Source organism: Geospiza fortis, unplaced genomic scaffold (assembly GCF_000277835.1).
Source record: "Geospiza fortis unplaced genomic scaffold, GeoFor_1.0 scaffold7, whole genome shotgun sequence".
Lineage (NCBI taxonomy): Eukaryota > Metazoa > Chordata > Aves > Passeriformes > Thraupidae > Geospiza > Geospiza fortis.
This window is the reverse complement of record NW_005054344.1, coordinates 4,814,980-4,835,687: the sequence shown is the minus strand read 5'-3', so window position 1 is coordinate 4,835,687 and position 20,708 is coordinate 4,814,980.

Genomic DNA, 20,708 nt, shown 5'->3' with positions numbered 1-20,708 from the left:
ATTGCATCTAGGAAATTGCTCTTGGAATATTGTGCTGGCCTTTTTTATGTAAGTATTTTTCAGAGAAGTGGAGCAATATGATCTTTAATATATCTTAATGTCTTACTAAATACACTAGTCAAGCACATCTCCTATCCCAACATAGCAACCAGCAGTCTTAGCCCCACATTCTTGTCTGACCATGTTACAGCTGGCAGAAGAAAGGGCGATGTCACTGCTTTTGATGGGTTTCCAACTTTAAGCAGGAAGCAATTTGGCCTGATACTTGAAGATTATAAATCAGTAATACAAGTCATAGCCCAAACACTAAGCAGATATGAGATCCCTTCTCAAAAGCTGCATCTAGTGTTATTAAAACAGCTTGGGCTGAAGCAGCCCTCTGCAGCTGGTGCTGCTTTTCACTGGAGTGAGTGGAAACGACTCCAGCACAGGCAAATGCTCTCCTACCAGGCAGATTAGCTATTACCAAGCTACTGCTTGTCTGCTAGGATTTCCTAGACAGCAGAAAAAGAAGTGAATGGGACTATACTTGGCAGGGGATGGGAGGGTGCAACTTCCATCTGGGATGCAGATTCTCGACTCTGAAGCAGCTCTGATAATCCCAGCTGTAATTTTCCAAGGAGGAAACATAATCCAGGCTGTTTCTAACAGAGAAGTGTGATTCCTCTAGGAAGGGCAGTTCTGTTTCCTCAGCTTTTCTTCAATCCCAGCCAGCATTGCCAGGCTTTGACTTCATTTCCAGAGCTGATGCTTTCCAAGCCAGGAGTTATCTGAGTTGAATGGCCCCATTCGAAATTATTAATTTTACCTGTAGCAGCCTGTATAACTGCTTTTATGAGACACAAGGCACTATGAAAAATGCAGAGAACAAGCAGACCTAGTGTGTGAGCAGGATGCCTGTCACTGTGTAATTATGTCTAACTGTACAGTTACATGAATGCTTTTCTTGGGAATCACCAGTGACGGCAGCAAGCTTTGCCTGTCATGTTTTGGCTAGTTAAAGCACTGATTCATCACACTTTGAATACTCAGTTTCCTGCTTGCTCTATGGTAAATGGATTACTGCCTGCAATTTCAATAGTAATTAATGAAGATGAGAGCTAGATCCAGTGATAAAACTGGGTTGTCTGAAGAAGTGGAATGACTTACTCCACTTGTCAAGTCTCACAGTGTTACTAGAATATCACTAGCTTGTTTGCAGACTGATTCATCCCCTTCTTGAAAGATGCATTTTTATCAGTCGGGGTTACAAACCTAAGCATACAAACCATTATTTGACTGTTTTGTTCCTCCTCCATGTGAAGTGTCCCCCTCCTTCCCTTTATGCCACTCACCTTGGGCACATTTTTGCAGTTACATATTTCTTCTTGAGCTTCTACAAGATCTATCATTAAGAAACTCATGGAGAAATTAATTTATGTACAGTTCAGATGAGCAAAGAGTCAACATGTTGGTGCACAGTGCTAGTGAAAGTGCCAAATGTTTGTGTGGTTCTTGTGATGGGAGAATCTGAGGAAACCAGGCATTGTGGCTGGCCTTAGCTGGCTGCACTGTTTTTTTCCTGTGTACATCATATTAGAGTAATTTGTTAAATATCCTTCCCAACTTTACATAACTCTGACCTTACAGGAGAAGAGTTGGTCCTGCCCTAGGAATTGCAAGAAGAATGATGTTTGTTGACAAAGGTAGATAATATCTTCCTCTTCAGTGAGTCAGGATGTCAGCAGCAATGGCTTGGACAGGAATTGACAGGAAATTTACACGTAGTCCTTGAACTCTTGTGGTTTTGGCAGAGATTTGGCTGAATGAAACACAAAGTGACAGAGGGAGAAACCTGGATTCCCTCCCAGAGGGAGAGTTTACTTGAATTGCTCAGTCATGGACTAGCTTGTTTCATTCACAGAAAAAATTCTGGATCTTAAGAGAGACTACTGTAGTATCCATCCCATTGACATCAGGGACCCTGAGAAGCAGCTGTCATGTCACCATTCTCTGCAATATACTTAGGAGGGTGTAATTAATTGCTGTAAGCCTCCAGTGTGGCTTCACTGAATTCAATCAGCCCTACAAATATCACTGGAACTTCTCTGGTGTATTTTGTAAAGAGGATTTACCTATAAAATAAACCCAGTGTTCATCGATGGTGTTCATTCAAAATGTCAGGTAATTTTATCCTGAAACAATTTATTTTATGCTAGAGTTTAAACTTTCATTAGTTCAAAGAATGGATATTCTTTTAGAGTCATGTATTCTAGATGTGCAGGATTGCAAATCAATAGCCAATCCCTGCAACAAATTTTCATTTAGACACTTTATGACCTAGGCTAAGAGTACATATAAATAGGGAGAAAACTGATAGACTGCTAGAAAACAAGAGTGCCTGCCTGTCCCTGGGAAGGTTAATGAAACTGTCGGCCTGCAGGTATCACAATTGCTTGTGGAGTTTTCTTTCCTCCTCCTCCTCCTCCTCCTCCTCCTCAGCTCTGTTTTTGCAGTTGGCATTTGGAGAAGTACCAAATTAAATCCAAGTTAATGTATATGTCATGAAATTCTGCTGAACTGAGTGAAGGGGAAAGAGGCTTTTGAGACCAGTCCTGGGAGATTCTGGCTGCTGCTTGTGCCTGCAATAGGGAGCAGTGGAGGGAGTTCAGGGTCTTATGAGGGCAGAGTCTAAATTAAGGCAGGCTCTGGCATGCGCACTGGCAAGGAAATGCAATTTGGTATAAACATTGGGGCTCCAAAGTGAGTAAATGCCACCTACACTGCTCCCAGGAGGCTCCAGTTTCTCAGGAATGTTCTGGCAACATGTTCCAACCCAGATATTAGTGGCACTTTTCAGTTTGCTTTGTCATTTTCAGCAGCAGCTTTTAGTCTATAAAAACCATACTAATGTGTGGTAGTGTATTAAGGAGAATGCACATTTTCATTGACTCTAAAGAAGTGGGCAGCATTCTGGCATACACCCTTGCAGTTTCCAGGCTTGATTCCAGTGAACAGTTCCTCCCCTAAACACTGAATTTCCATCATTACAAAGAAAGGATTCTCAGTAAATACAAAATTGCTAAGTGCCAAAATAATACAGCATTTTTCAATTGGAGTAAACATACAGATTGACAGAACTCACTACTTGTTGACCAGGTTCAAAGGTAAATAAGCTAAGAAAGCCAATTTAGACAGAAAAAAAAATGCTACTCATGCGACACTGTCCAATGAATATTTCTTGCCCTGTGAAATGTTCAGTGATAAGATGGATATTTTCCCTCAACAGACACGTGGCAGAAGGCTTAGTGATAGCTCCTGTGTGCATAAGATCTGCTCTCCTGTTAGCCAGGGCTCTGCTGCTCTCATTTGACCTCATCCCTAGAAGGCTGAAACATTATTACTGTAATGAATCTTTGTTTCTCCTTCCTTGCACCTGGGGGATTTAAACGTGCTTGTGCCAAGACACCGTCTCCTTGCTTGGCTGTATATAATCTGAGATACATGCAAGTTGATTTCACATGGAAATTAGAGAGGATGGAAGAGATTTGTCACCAGACATTTGTGACCCATGTTACATCAGCCTTTGGGAATACAGTATATCAGCCAAAATAAAGGCTGGCCTTGCAAAACAGGTTGTTAGCACTGATAAACAAAGCTTCAATAGGAGTTGAGGATTAGGCTAGTGGCCTGAAATACTGAAGTCATTTGGGACCTTGAATTAATATACTTGTCAACAAACATGTTCCTAGTGGAGAAGGGCAGGGCAGCCTTTCCCACCTAGCAAACACCATGCTCCATCTGATGCCAGCCATTGTGGGAGAACTTTGATCTTATTTGATTGCTTGTCAGCTCTCAAACTGCCACTATTTTTTATTAAATTGATCAGTACAGAATTCCTCCATTTTTGTGCTCCCTTCCGATTCCCAATAGCACCGGCCTTCAGTTTTATAATTTCCTGATTTAATGACTCCTGACATACCTGAACCAAATCAGAAAATGTGTTTCCCATGGAAGCTCTGCTCTGAAGGTCAGCAGATCCCTTCGCTTTTGCATTGCTTTATTGATGTGTGTCACTTGAAGTAAGACACAAGTGAGTATTTCTGCCTCCCTTTTAAAGCTCTGCCTAAATGCTTTTCATCAACAGCTCCCACTGGAATCAGATTTCTCCTTTGTTGTTCTGTTTCCTCCTTCTTCCTCTGGGGCCAAACAGCTCAGCACTGTTTAATCCTGGGAAAACCAGGAAATGAGAGTTACTGGGAGGAGGGGTAGGATTCCTCTCTCCTATCTTGAGATGAGTGCCTGTGTGCGGCTCCAGCTCATCATCCTGGCTCCAGCTGAGCAAATGGAGAGGGACAGGAGTCTCCTGGGGGCCATTCACCCCGTTCTGAGGGAGCTGGCTGGGAAAGGTGTGAGGAACCACGTGAATTGTGCCTGAGGAGCACAACTTCGGGGCTTAGAAAGAGAGAAAAATACTTAACACCAGCAAGCACAGATTGCTGGTCAAGGGGGCTAAGGGGATCATAGGGGGCTAAGGAGATCATACAGCATGGATTGTCTAGTATGTTATTGATGAAGTAGTTCACAAAGCTTCTATGAACATCTTCTCCGTAGTTTATTTTTAAGAGATTTATTTTATTTCATTACAATGTATTTAATATAGAAGGTAAATAAATATAAATTTGTTACATTGTGGTATAATTTTTCTTTAAGCTGGTATTTGTTTCACTTGAAACCTTTCTCTCACTTTGCTTTCTATAAAACTTTTTAAATTTTTTTTATTTTTTAACAACAAACCAGCAAACCCCAGAAGAAGCTCTCAGGTAATAGTTAAATCTTCATGACCCCCTTTGCATCTCAGAAGTTTTCAGCAACCAGAGGCCAAGCTTCCACCTCTACCCTGAGCACCCTTCATGCATTATTAACTCTCAAAACACATTACTGTGTATGTAAATACAGAGTGTATGTAAATACAGAGCTTGATTTTTATTTACTCCACATAGTACAGCAGAGTTAAAGAGCTTTTAAAGTGCATGTATATAAACATTGTTTCTCAGAAAACTAGTTTATATTTAAAAATCTGGACCAAACCTAGAACTTTTTACAGTGTAGATTATCTGTCACAATCATTATTTGCTATGTGACTTCAGAATTTATTTACTTTTATTGATAATTTTTTGTGTAACACAATAAAAGTAATCCACAAATTATTCTTTGCAGTGGTTCTGCTTCTCTTGACTTCTGAAGCATTATATTCATTTTATGTTTTGCTTTTAACTCACATTCCAGAAGTCACGTGCCTGGTGAATAATCTCAGTTATACTTCTGATTTGCCTTCTGTTTAAAAAAAAAATAAATGCAAGCAAATTCCCAACCTTCATGATTAGATAGAAACTTGGAAAGTCTTGAAACCAGGAAAGCAAATGTATCCCCATTATGTTACACTCATGCCTTCTGTGCCAATGCCCAGATGAGAGGTTCCTTGGTGCCTGGGAGGCTCCTGCTCTGCTGTGAGCTGTGAAAGCCACACTGCCATGTCAGTAAAGGGACAAACAGCAGTCACAGGCAGGGTTTGGGGCAGAGGTGGCAGATGGCTTTCTATGTTTTAAATGTGGAAAAGGAAAGGTACACAGGAGTCAAGAAGCATACATGATAAAGAGAGCAGGGGTTGGAACAAGGTTCCTTTGTGCAGAAGGACGCTCAGGGCTTGTCAGTGGATGAAGTGCTGACCACTACAAGTGCAGGGCTGTCCTGTGTGTGCTCCAGCCTCACTCCAGGAAAGGTACTGGTATAGCAACGAGCACCCCATTGCACACCCAAGGAATGTTTAAATCCTCTGATCACATCTGAAGCATCAGTAGCTGCTTTGTTATTGGGAAGAAGAAAATTAAAACAATGCCACTCAAGCTGTAAATTAAAAGCCCACTGCAGATGTAGATTTCATGAGCCAAGTTATTAAGAGCATTAGTGTGCATATTAGAAGTAATTAAAAGCAAGCAAACAGGAAGAATGCCAGGTGAGAACATACAGGTTGGAGGAGAATTCTCTACTCAATTACACAAGTGTAAATTAATATCTTGTAAATAAATCCACAATCATTTTCTTGGATGAAGTTACAGTCATGCTGCTTGTAAGTAACATAACCATAAGCACTGAAAACAAAAACAACAGCATACAATTTATAACAACAAGAAAACAAAAATTAAATATAAAACAGAACCGACTTGTTTGGCTGTTCTCAGTTGTGCCCTGGAAATGATGCTGTCCTATCTGAGGATGCTGATAATTTGCTGGGCTGGGACTGGTCCAGTTTTTTTCTGACTAATGTCATAATTAGTCAATTACTTGAAGATATTTGTCAAACCTCTGATGCTGTTACTTGTTTTTAAAATGTTGTTTACAGTTGTTTAAAATTTATAGTTGTTCATACTATTTTATTGACAAACTTTTCCCCTATTGTGTATGCATAGTTGTCCCTATTTTCTCTACACAAATTCCTTATTTGTGAGTATTCTGTAAATAATTCAAAAAATAACTTCTCATTTCATGTGACATTCAGCAATTATTTATTCCTTATATTTTATAGTGAAGCTGTAAAATGCATCATTGTACTTGCTCCTGACCAAAACATGAAAAGATTTTAAGACCAGGGATAGTCAACAACAGTTCTCTTTGGATTAAAATAAATCAAGGGTTTAGAAGTATTTTCAAGATGTATTGTAATATCTGAAAGTTGTCTGTCTTGTCAAATAAAAGATGACTCATAGATCCCCCTAGGAAAAAACTATCCTTCTTGTTTGCTCAAATGCCAACCAATCTTTTAATCCTCTTCAGAGTAGTTTATGTGTGTGAAATCGATATTTCAAGGTACTTACAGTACCTCCCAGAGCACACAAGTTACTGACCAAGCTGGGCTCCAGAGAGTTTCTGCATTCCGTCAGGTGTCACAAGGAGCCTTGACTGGTCTGGGGGAATTAAGGCCAGGTGAAATGCCAAGCTCCTTAGCTCATCTGCTGCAGAGAACAGGTCTGCAGTGTGCCTGCTCAAGGCTTGTTATGGGAATAAATCCGACGTGCCTCACTTACTAGGTCAGAGACAGTCTGCAGTGTCTCAACATGCAGTGATATCAAATGTATCACAGAAGCCAAAAGCATGATTAGGTTGCAAAGGCAAACACTGAAAAGTTAAGAAATGCCAGAATTAGGATGCTTACTCAACTGACATTTGTTTCCTGGTAGCAAATGATTTATGGTATATTTATCTCTAGCCACATGATCACCCACTGGTGTTTTCTCCTGCCCTGGTGCTCAGGATGAGCTGTCTGTTTACCCTGTGCTGAGTGTGTCCAGCCCTTGGTTAGTGTACACTCTTCAAACCCTGCTTTGGAGACAGCTGCTTATTCCTACTCAGGATGTTTCATACAATCATATTGCTAGAGTAGCTCAGCAAAATACAAGATGTGCAGAGTCCTCAGCATTTCCCATCTGCAGCTGTTTGACCTGACAATTGCAATAACACACCCAAGGGCTAGGAGAGGGGGTGTTTTACCCACACAAGGGAGTGGGGAGGGCAAACCAAGGGCAGTCCCCTCAGGTGCTACTGCAGAGAAGCCCACCCAACTCACCAGCAAATTCAAAGCCTCCTGCACAGACTCTCCATCTCCATCCACAATTTCTTGCCCTGATGTAAACCTCCTCTCCCTCTTCCCACAACTTATCCCACCTATATTCTGTAAATCAGAGAGATGTAAATCATCTCTCACAGCTCTGCATTCATACTGGGCAACTTCTTCTTTATGGCTACATTCACAGCTTGTATTAGGGACCTAAAATTACAATCTCCCCTTAGATCTGACATCTAGCCCTTGCTGGACAGACATTCTCTCCTGTAACTGCAGGTAAGGTCATGGCCACCTTGGGCTGGAGCACACCCAGGAAATCAGATGTCATGTACTGCTGATTTTTTAAACTGCCAATGAACATAATTTCCCTGATTTCCCTGATTTACCTGTGAAATTGCAAAAAAGCAGATTACTGAAAGACATGACAGACTTCTGAGTACAGAGAAATTAGCCTTCCTCAAAGAAAAAGTCACCTAGTGTCTTATTTTAACACAGACAAAATTATGTCTTTTCCTCTAGCCTCACAGCTGTAGTGTTCTGTCTGAAATGTTCCAAAATAATTCAGAAGGAGACAGAGATTCAGAATGAAAAAATTCAGTTCAAGTTTGACAAAATCATAAACAACAGAAAACAAGGCTCCTAAGGGACTTGCTGAAGGCCTTAATAACAGATGCTTTCAGCAGTGCTGCTAATAACAAGCTGTGGGAATTGATGGTGTTCATTTTAAAATTATTTTCACATTTAAATTTTGATGGATTTATTGGTTAGATGCTGTGTGCAGGGCAGATAAAGCAAATAGCTGGCAGAGCTGCTGGTTAAGGGGAGGATGAGGCTTGTCTGCATCAGAGGTGAAGATTTGGGGAATGTAGTTCTGTTCTTCCACACGACCATTTTAGGGCCTTTCTCAGAACAGCCCCTGGTGCTGTGCTACCTATGACACAGCCCCATGCCCCATACTTGCCTGTTCAGAGAGCAGTCCCAAGACAGTATAGAGACTTACTCTGCAGCCTTGGGCTTTTTCAGGATGCTTGTCAGTCAGCTGCTGCTGAGGGAGTTCCAGGAGCTCAGCTTGGGGTGACTGATGGGAATTTTCAGTTGCCTGGCTGGACAAACCCAGATTTCTCTTCAGTGTTTGGAAGAGGGTTATAAACTATTAGGAAGTGACCTCAGCTGACGGGTATATCATATTCTTTCATTCTATTCGCTTACAGCATTTACAACATCTCCCCATTATCGTTTAGGCTTTTACGACTCTTAATGACCCTTTTATCAGAGCAGCAATAACCAGTAAATCCCCTTTGGCATTTATTGCCCTGTCTCTAATACATAAAAGAACCAATTTATAACAGCTCATGAATGCTGGAGATTATTTTTCAAACTACTTCTTCAAATCTCACTACAAAAATAAGTGCTCTGATGAAGGCTCTGTTTCTGTGGTTCGCTCAGCATCAGCCCTAAATTAAATTCACCAACAATATGCAATAAACTTTGTGGACTGGATGCTGTATGGCAGAGAGGAATGAGAAACTAGAAATCCGAAATATCTTCTCTGCAGGGAGGTTTCTTTCCCTGCCCATCTCCTGTCAGCATCAGTTTTGTCCTTGGCTGCCAGCAGGAGTTTCAGGCCTGGGCATAATCAGCAGGAGCTCTGGGGACAGGGGATGCTACTTTGTTGACAGCCATCACAGAAAGTACAGGTGGACCTTGTACATCTGACATGGGGCACTCAACACTCAGATAACTAAAATCAGTTTGCTGGGCTTTGTCTAAAAATGGTGGAAAGAAACAGGCACCACCAGGAGAGGCTTTATCCCATCCTACAAGAGGTGCCTGGGAGAGACAGCTCAAAGGTGCGCAGTCCCAGCTGCCCTCCTCTCAATGCCTCTGGCTGGCAACAGTCATCTAACTTCAAACACCTAAAATTAGATGTCACTAACCTCTATGCCTCCATTTGCAGTGATGACAACATAACTTTGAATCTATCTCTGTTATTACAAACAGAAACAAAACTCCAAAGATACTGTGTTTACTCATTTTTGTAATTTTTGCCTAACACACAGTAATGTCCTGGTCTCCCTGTAGGACATTCAATAGATTGCCATTAGTACCTTTGGAAGGTGTGTTTTGTCTTGATTTATCTACAGGTAGAACACAAACAGCCACAGGAGCCTGCAGAGAAGCTCTCCCCTTCATTTCCAAACCCCACCAATTAGAACACAACAGAGTAGTCCTTAGGAATAATTTCAAAGTGAGCTGGTAATGAAGGCAACCTAAGGATTCTGTGTGCTCCTGGCAGCTATTTCAGTTTTTCTAACTCTATATCTAGACACCAGACTTGGATTTGATTCAAAGCCCAGCACTGGAAAGACTTGACATGAGCAGATTTTGGACAGGGATGTAGATGTTTCTATGGGGTGAATGAAGCGCTGTAAAAGATGCCCAGTGCTAAGTGAGCCCCTGCCTGGGCTGGAGGCCAATATTGCTTGTGCTGGTTAGACACTGAATCCCAGCTAAGTAACCTTGATGAGAAACTGTCTATTTTGGCCTGGGCAGAGAAGCTCAGTTAGGGCAGCAGTTTTGCCCCCAGCACAAGCTAGCCCAAGCACCTCTGTGCCATGTGGAGACTGTTCATTATAGCAGGGTCTGTGCCACAAGGACCAGATGTGCTCAGTTCATCCTATTTCCCATCTTCTCTGTTGCCCATTCATTGCTCTACTGAGGTCTACTGCTACGTCCTCCCATTTTTCTCTTTGCTCCTGCTGACCCTCTTCTCCTCCACAGAACTACAAACCAAACAGCTCCCAAAAGAACATTTCATTAATATAATTTATTAGCTAAATCGTTCCTCTGACCTATTTCTTGTTCAACTAGCATATCTCCCCATCCACTCAATATAATTGGCACAGCACCTGAACTCTGCTGCTGGGGTTTAAATGGCCTGACATATATCACTGAGTCACAGGATATTAAGAGAAAGGTGAGAGGATTATTGGCATCCTGCCACTGGGATCAGATTGGATTTCTTGTCCAACCCCTGAAACATGTGGTTGTATAAAGAGGGTTTACACAGGCTTGGTTTAGTCCTTACTCAAAGCTTGACCACTTGAAAACAGCACAGGACTTTCAATAAGGACTGGGGACTTGGCCATGTAAGGAAGCCTTTCTTGCATACATTGTCCAGTTGATTTTTGGAAGGAGATGATCTGCATGAAGCTCTGCAGGTGAGGCTAGCCAGGAGTGCTGTGCTCTGGAGCTGGAGTTGCATCAACACTTTTCTCCCGCCTGACTGCAATGGTCCATTGCAAAAGCCATTACCAGCAGCCTGGCCTTGCCTGCCAGTCTGCACATGGTCCCAGGCACTCCCATTGCTGTGATTTCTTATTTCCCATCATGGTTCTGTCACCAATGATCCTCTTGCTTCTAAGTTTAAGGAGGTTCTAAACACTAGGCTGTAGGTTTTCACTGGTGATTAATTTTGTTGTATAATGTTCTCCCCCTTTTGAATTATAAAACATCAAAGGGTACAGAACACAGCCACCATCCTTGCCGAGAAACATCCATTCTTTTTGTTCTTTTTCCCGGGAAAAAAGTCCTGCTGACATCATATGCCTCGCTCAGGATCTTTGTAACTGGCCCCTGTCTTTTTCGCTCCTCCTTCCCTCCCCTCATCTCTCATCCCCTACTCCACACTGAGAGGTAACCAGGGAAACCAGAAACCATGGCAACCTAAAGCAGCATAATTTTTCTCTGAGGAAAAAAATAAAAGCATGCAAAATCCCTTTAATGTTTATAGCAGGCAACTGGGTCTGAATCTTCTCTTCCCCTCCTCTTTGGTGTGAGGAAGCCGTGGGCCTGCCTCCTCTTTCTGGGGCTGCCCTTGCCATGAGCCCTGGGTGAAGCTCACCCCCAGCCCCTTGCTTCACCCAGCAAATCCCTCAGTTCCCCGTGCCCCCACAAAGCCAGAGTGGCAGCAGGGGCTCAGGGTCCACCAGTGGGGGTGGTCCTGACCCACCAAGAGCACCCAGGCACTCTAAGGCAGTAAACCCCAGATTATAGGGAGCATCTGTCCCCACCACCAAGTGCTCCTCAGTTTTGAATACATTTCTCAACAGGACACAGAGAAGTGTTTCTTTCACTAACTGAAGATGGAAAGCTCAGGGCCAGAAGGTTTAGAGTCTGGTTTTCAAAGGATGAGTCAAGTGAGCACTTCTCTGTAGCTCTGGACATCTTTTCCTTGTCACAAAATGAGTCTGTGATGGAGGATAGAAAAGTGGGTCCTCCCACATCCACTGAATTGTTCACCCTCAGATTCCAAGCTGTCTGGATGAGAAACAAGGATTCTATCCTGCAGGGCAAGGCCAAGAACGTAGGATTCCAGAGCACAGAATAAACATTTTTATTACTTTGCAGTATAATGACAGTATTGGAGCGGTGCTATCATCACTGCTTCTCCAAAATGTGGGAAAGAAGGGCAGCCAGCTGTGGAGGGGGAAACATGATGGCTCTGTTCTCTCTCTCTGCCTTTCCCTCAGAATGGGGCACAGGGTGACACTGCCTCACTGCTGCTCAGTGCCCATCAGCAGGGCTGTGCTCAGGAACAGGAAGCATCACCCTCGGGCAAAGCTCTCAGGGCTCAGCCCCTGCTCCCTGTCCCTTCCCTTCAGTCAGGCCAGTCTCCTCAGGGGATGGTGGTGAGATCCCAGCCCCTTGGAAACCCCCAGGCCACTCCTCCTGCAAAGGGCTGCTGCAAGTACTGTTCTTGGTGGGGTACAAGAGGTTTTGGAATCAGCTGTGGAAGCTTCAGGCAGCCTGCCCAAGACTGCTCAGAGGCTAAGTCAGCAAAGAAATAACTAGCAAGTTTTGCTACTCTCAAAGTGTACAAGAGACAAACTGCTTGACTTCTAGCTTGTTTCCAAAATAGAATGCTGACTGTAAGTTGCCTTCTTTAGGAGAAGAATGATGACAGAAGTAATAAATTGTACACGTTTATTTTTGCAGATGAGGGAATGTCAAGCAGTGGTTGGGATGAAAACAAACAAACCCTGGCAAGCAGCTATTTTTATAGAATAGTTTTGTGTTGAAATTTCTATAAGTTGGCAACAGAGTCATCATGAGACCTTTTATCCAGATAAGACTATGCCAAAATCTTCAGGAAACATCTTGCATGTCAATTTGTTTTGCTTATGAAACAAATGGGAGAGCGAGGGAAACGAAGGCTGAGGGAAGGGAAATGTTTGCAGACGTACAGTGTCTGCTCTATAAGGCACCAAATGCTTTTTATTCTGTGGATGTAAATGGCACTTTTCCCAAACCTGCCACTTGCTAAGTTCACATGTGGGGTAGCTCCAAATCAGCCCTTGCAGCAGATCTGCTTGCAGCCGGGGGAGGGAGGTGTCACCAGGCCGAGTAAGCAAAGTTCACCAACCCGAAGGACCAGTCTGGGATATCTCACCTTTAAGGTCAATGAGCCCATTGAGAGAAGATTGGCTCTCCAGCACCCCCAGATACAGTTGTTTTAAAGAGACATTGTCAAAACTCTGCTGATTGTGTTGTCCCTGACTCCTGCTTCCCAGCCAGTGCCCAAACAAGGTCTGTGCAGGAGAAGCACTGAGCCAAGAGGACATCTGCTGCGTCCATGTCTGCAGCTCCAGGCCCAGTCCTCTGGGAAGGAACATTCTTTATCAATGTTTGCTGTGTGTGTTTGATGTCTGGGAAATTTCTGGACTTTCTTAGACTTCACTCTATGCCATGAAAGCATTGCTGCGTGCATGCATGCATGTGTCTGTCCCTAAAACCTGTACTCTGAAGAAAATATTTTAGATTTAAATGTTGGCACATAAAGAAAAATTATTTTGTGCTAAAAGAGCCCTTGCCATTGCCCCAGATAGTTTCTGGCTAATGTGACCTCTCAAAAGTCTGTTTATTAGAGTTGTTCTGTTGCAATCTGTCATCTGTTGGAATCTGCTGGCAGAGGGGAGGAAAGGGTTACCTTCCATGTGAGAACGGAAATCTAAGACGGGAGCTTTATAACTGGCTCTGTGATGTGAACATTAGATAGTAATGTCTCAAAAGTAAACTATTTAAGCAGCTCCAGTTTCCATGCTAAATTGACTCTAGTGTGTTTGTAACCAAAGGGACAGCTGCTTCCTGAAGAGCCTCTCTTAACGCTTAGAAGGATTAACTGGTTTTGTGTTGAGATTATTGAGATCATCTTGATGCACTTACTTTATTCTGATTTGTTTTCTCATTTTATTTATTGTTAATAGCTTCACTTTAGAAGCATCTTTTCCTTGATTTTACTCCCTTTGTTCAAACTCAATTTCTTTGAGTAAATAGGGTCAGAGGGGGGGTCAGAAATGGATGTCATCTAAAAGCTCGACCAACTCCTCCAAATTTGCCCATAGATCCCTTTCTAAAGATTCATAGTAAATTTTTACTTTTCACATTTTCATGCACTTCTGCTGCTGCAAGTAGTTGAGCACAGAGGGAAGTTTTCAGAGCAGTGTGTGAGTAGCACACATTAAGTCTTCTGAGTATTTCAGAGGTTTTTTGCAGAGGTCTCACCTGTCCTGAGCAGCAGGTTGGTCTCCTCTGAAGTGCTCTCGAAGGACCCCACATGTTCACCCAAAAGCATGTGCCTTATTTACATTCAAGGCATGGCTGCACCATGAGGTTAAATTTAAAACCCATCAGTCACTAATTAGCTTCTGTGCCCATTGCATACCCATGGAGCCCACACCAGGTGGGTGAAAGACATATGCCAAGCACTTTGGAGACCAAGGGAGAGGGAGAGAAAATGGAACTAAAGCTGGAGCAAGATATGAAGAAGGAACATAATTCATAGCCTTGTCCAGGATAGGGCAGGGTCAGACACATTGAGGGAGCTAAAAAGACTGTCTGAAATGACCAGCAGCAATCAGCAACCACCACAACCCTGCCCAGAGTGAAGGGCCACAGAGAGCAGGTGAGGAAAAAGACAAGGGCAAGACAAGAGCCTTAGGAGGTGCCCATGTGTGCCACCAAGGAGCCAAAGAGGGCCCTACTTGAGCCTGGTGCTGGGGAGTCTTGCAGCGTGGCTCCCTTCCAGACAACAAGGTTCACGTGCACAGCACTGGGCTAGAATTCATCCTGCGTCTTTCTCCTCAGGACAAGGCCTTTGACAATATGACTTCCAGCCTTCACAATGGATCTTCATGTGAATCTTCACAGGTCTTCTAGAATGACACCAAGAGGTGATCTTATTCTGTGACATGGGACTCAGCTGCCTCTGATGGGCTTGTGTTTAAGCATAATATGCATCCTCCTAAGTACCTCTGCTTGTTGTCTTCAGGATGTCTGAACTTCTTCCTTTGAGGTTCCATTTCCCTTACAATCTCTTTATTCCATTATAAAAGATATCCAATGATTCCTTGGGCTCCTGATAGTGCTTGCAACTGGGGATAATAAATCTGCATTCTGTACCTAGGCACAACTGGCTGGGATATTGTGCATCCATTAGCTGATGGGTGCAATCAATGGCTGGGTGTTTCTGCCACGTGGAGAAGATGTGTCTGTTTCCCACGCAGAGGGCTCCAGTGCATGCTCCTGATGAAGATGAGAAGGAGGAATTAATGCCCTGATGAAAACCCTTGGAGGCTTGAGGCTGGAGCTGGAAGGCGTGAGAAATGATAAGACATTGCTTAGGTCTCTGAGTCAGCAGCGGACGCACCCTTGCTGCTACCAACTGGTCTATTAGGTCTCCCACTTGTTTGTTACCTAACTTATCTTCCTGACTCATCCCAAACCCAGCTGACACCAGAGACAGGCAAACTACACACCACTGCCCCTTCGGCAGCCTCTGGTACACCCTCTGCTGCCCTGTAACTCCCATGAGGATTAACAACACTTCTTTGCCAAACAGGGAAAAAAAAAAGGTAAAAACATTGTGAGTGTAAGGAGAAGAGAGAATCCGGGAGACAAAAAATGAGCTAGGATTGCTCCTGGGAGAGGAAGAGGGGTTTTTTAAAAGAGATAATTCCCTTTTGTGCACTTCTGCTAAAAATGTGTCATGTTGGCACCAGTCCCATTTCAGCAATGGTGATGTGCTCACTGTGAACCTCTGTAGCAGCAAGGCACAGGTAATATGCAATACAGTCTTTCATCTCTCTCTGGATATGACAGGGTTCTGGCAATACTTAATTTTTTGTTTTGTTTTGTTTTGTTTTGCCTGAAGGACAGGTTGACATTTCACAGTGCCAGATTAAAGCCAAAGGACCAGCATGGGGGTCATAGTCACCCCAATCCTGGAGGTCTGTGTGAGCATCACCATTGCAGCCAGTGTCTGCTCCTCGCTGGTTCTGAGCTCATTTGGACTCAAAATAGTCTCCTAAGCTCCTCTGCAATTCCTTTTTAGCTAATATGCTCTAAGATTGGTGCAACAGTAATGGGCATGGAGATACAGAGAAAAATGGGAAAGGGTACAGAACACTTCCATCCTCTTCCCTGGGATCAGGTAACCTCAAACAGTCCCAGGTACCTTTGAAGAAATCCAATAACTTCCCTCTTTCTCTGAATTTGCAAGGGGAAAACAAGAGACAGTGTGTCCTGCTGGTTGAGAATAGCACGGGGAGCAGATCTCACCTTCCAGCACACACTGTGGGAGCCCAGTAGGAATCCAGTCAGGCTCAAGGAAACTGCAAAAGGTGATTACATAGGTTTTGGTGGGACTTGACAGCAGGTGGAGTTGGGGATGGGGTTGATCCAGGTTTGATGGGCATGGTCTTCTCCCTTCAGACAAGTGAGTCCATCTCCAGGAGGGGAACAGGTTCTGCTGGAGTGGGATGCATCATCCCATAAATGCAGCAGGATGGCATCTCTGGCCTGGAGATCTGGATTATATTTACTCTGCATTTTCAATGCTCAGGTTAGTCTTGCTGGTTGTTGTAAATTCAGCAGCTCCAGGTTTTAATTCTTAGTGCAGTACTCCCACCTGCTTTGTGAAGTCCCATTAGCCTGTCTGAAAAAGGTGTCTAGTCATCTTCAAAATGGTGTCCCAATGCTTACAAGGAGCTTTGTGGGTGACCAAGGTGTTCCCAGAAGCAAGGAGGAGACCTCACCTCCCGGCTCTAATGAGCAAATATCAGCATTTTGTAGCAGGCATAGCAAGCTCCTTCTGACTGTAATTTTTCTTGCCTGGAACAGAAGTCCACAAGTATCTTTTCATGTTTGAGTTTTGACAAGGAGATCCTCAGCAGCCTCTGTCTGAAGCAGCTCCCCTTTCCTGCCCCTTGTGTGGCTGCAGTGCCAATTCAAAGTGCACATGAAAGGCTCAGCCTGAGAGTATGTGCTGCTGCTATTGCACATGTGAAAACTGAACTCATTACAAAGGAGAGAGAGTTATGGGGAAAGAGAGCCACTTTCAGGTTTGCCCCACTCTGCTGCTCTTGGAGGCAGAGACATTCACCTGAGTTGAATCATCTGCAGGAGGTGTAGCTGGAAGTCTGAAAACTATTGTGCTTATCAAGTCACAAATATGGGGATGTGATTTCACGTCACAGGCTCTGCTTGGGCTGGCAGAAGTTGGTGCTGGCTGGGCACAGGTGAAATTTCAACTTCACCTGCTGTAAAGGCACATGAAGTCTGCTCCATGTTTTGTAGCTTCTAAAATCTATGGGAAATCTCTTGTTATTCAAAGTAATTTCTGCTGCAGCCAGGGGATGCTGAACATCCCTGACTAAACTGCTGGGAGGCTGTGGTAGGCAGCTGATCCTAGACCCCTGAGTTTTCCATCCTGGACTTTCAAACTTTGCCTTTACTTTTTTTTCTTTGCCCACATTTTTCCACTCTCTCTACAGCTGAAGTGACATGGAAATTCTTATGGATAAATATTCAGGACACTATTTAAATAGGCAGCTATATCTTGCAGATCATCTGCTTTGCTATGTTGCAAATGTTGCATTTGGTATTGTGTAGTGTGAATTATGGATATGTGTTGCATATAGTCTGGGATAGGCTCATACTTGTCAAGAGATGGCAAGATATAATCAAAGTGGACCAGGTTCAGAGTTCTTCCAGTTCCTCAGCAGGGCTTATTTCTTTGTGAAAGCAATATATTTGCACATCATTCCCAATTATGGAGATATCTGACCTTGCAAGAGAAGCACTTAGATGGCTGTAGCAGACCCTATTGCTTATCACTTGCTCAGCTGTATTTGTAAATTAACCAGATGGATCCAAACTATCCTACAGCCTAGTGTGAAGGAATATGCAAAGCTTCAATCCAGATTCCAATCTGTTAGCAAACAAGCTTATGTAGTAAAATGCCAAATGAAACCCTTGTCTTCAAAAGAGTCTTCCACTGGGCCAAGCTGGGGCTGGGTGCTGGGACACTGAGCAGCCCTGTGGTGTTTCCAGAAGCTGCTCATGGGAGCTTCCCCCAGACACTGAACCCACTGGGTGCCAGACAATGCTGGGATCTGCGTCTGTTTGGCCAAGTCTTGGTGTAAACCCCTGCATGGTGGGATGAATTAGGCCCTCAATGGCTACAGAAAGGCATTGGAAATAAGAGTTTATATTTACTTAGTACATTTCATCCCAAAGGACCCTAAATCGCACTGCACAAACTTTACATAAACAGCAGAACTGAAATGCAGCTGCGTCAGGAATGGAGGGTGGCAGCCAGCTGGCACGTGTTAGCAGGACAAAAATAAGCCACTATTTTTGGCCAAGGACATCAGGGCAAACCCCTCCATTGCAGAAGTGCCTACCAAACTTCAAAGTGCAGTTTTACTCTAAATAGTCATGGTGGATAAATAGATCTTTTGTAGTCAGTTGACTTGTTCCCAGGCACATCTGGGGAATTCACTTGCTAAAATAAGGATTTGCTACATTTTATGCCAGCTAAGGTTGCAGAACTTCTTCACCCAAGATAGCACATTTCTACTCCAGTCACATTTGCAGAATTGGAAGCCTTTTTTACACAGACCTTACTACTGAGGACACAGAAAAAGCTGCTCTGGCTCTCTCTGCTGAACTTATCCTGAACTGGCACATCTGGAAATTAACATATTCTGTTGTTAGCTAGGCAAATTTGATGATTAGAAAGACAAATTTTCACTGTGCCTATCAAGCTAACTTTTCAGAATACAACTGACCTTTAAATACCAGCGTGGGGAGGCCAGGACATTTAAAGATCTTGCCACAAAGACCCTCACAGAGCAGGCTGTGCAGCATCTCTCAGGTGTCTAGGCTATCCAAACACTGCACAACACTGACAGGCATGGTTCCTTACAGCAATGTCACCTATGAAATGCACAGTATTTTTACAGATACACATTTACTTTGGGGCCAGGAGGGTATCTATACCTACAGAGAGCACTGCAACTCAGAGAACCCTGAATAACCCTCCAGGATAAGTTGCCCTGTGGCAACTGGTGGTTCCCTGTGGGCCTCCTCCCATACCTCCATGTTGTGTTAAAACTGAATCCTGCACTCTGGCATTCACCCTCCTGAGCCGTCTCATTGTCCTATCATGCCATTTACCTACTACTAACAATTTTTAAGTGACATTTCTCTCTCAGAAGAAGTGTAGGGAGCCCAAGTAGGACATACACTGCAGAATCCTGTTGGTAAGGCTTTGATAAGGTTACTTCCACGAGCCTTCAGGTTCATCAAAAGGCAGCATTAAAGGCCATTTGGACTCAGAGCAGGGCTGCAAGGGAGGCAGGCAGCAATTCAGGTGCCCAAAGCGCAGTGCCTTCTCTGGGTTCCCCAATTTTTTACTATCTCCAACTTGCTGAGGCAGAACATCAGCCTGTCTTTGTAGCAGAGGTACTCCATTCCTCTGACCATATTCATGGCCCTTCTCTAGACCCACTCTAACAGGTCCATATCTTTCTTCTCAGCTGTCCTCCAGGTGGTGACCTCATGGGGCAGAGTAGAGGGGGAGAACTGCCTCCCTTGATGTGCTGGACACACTTCCTTTGAGGTAGCCCAGGATGCTGTCAGCTTTCTGGGCTGTGAGCACACACCCTTGGCTCATGCCCAGCTTTCATCCTGGAGAATATCCAAGTCCTTTGCTGTAGGACTGATCTCAATGACTTCTTCCAATCTGTGCTTATATCTGGGATTGCTCTGAATCAGGTGCAGCACTTTGCACATGGACTCGTTGAATTTCAGGGACTTCTCATGGGCCACTTCTCGAGTCTGTCCAGGTCCCCATGGAAGTGATTCTGTCCTTCTTTTGGGTCATCTATACTGCTCAGCTTCATGTCATCTGCAAACATGATGAAGCTGCACTTGAGCTCACTGTCTGTGTCACTGATGAAGATGTTGAGGAGCACTGGTCCCAAGACAGGGCCCTGAGGGACACAACTCATTTTTGGGCTCCACCTAGCCACAAAGCTATTGATCACAACTCTCTGGCTGCATTCATCCTGCCAATTCCTTATCCACTGAATGCTCCACCCATCAAATGCATGTCTCTTCAATTTGGAGATAACGAAATCATGTGGGACCACACCAAAGGCCTAACAGAAGACTATATAACTGATGTCCTTTGGTCTTCTCTTATCAACTCTTGCCATCACCCCAACACAGGCCACCAGACTGATGAGGCGTGATTTGCTCTCAGTAGAGATGTGCTGGCAGACACCTCCTTCTCTTTTATGTGCTTTAGCAGATTGTCTAGGAGGTTCTGCACCATGGTGTTCCCAGGATCAGCTGCTCTGTAGTACCCTGGATCTTCCTTTTTCTCATTCTTAAAAATGGGAGTGATGACTCCAGTTTTCTAGTCACCAAGGACTTCACCTGACCACCATGACTTTTCAAATGTGATGGAGAGTGGCTTAGCAACAACATTGACCAGTTCCTTCAGGACCCTGGGATGCATCTCCTCAGGTTCTATAGATTTGTGGCTATTCAGCTTCATCAAGTGATCCTGAACTGCTCTTCACTTATACAGGGAGGGGCTTTACTCCCTCCTACCCACCCAGAGGGTCAGGGACTTGAGAGAAGTGGGAAGCCTGACTGTCAGTGAAGATTGAGACAACTCATAGACTACCTCAGCCTTCTCCATATCAGTGTCACCTTTCTTGCTTATCACAGGGGCTACACTCTCCTTGGCCTTTTC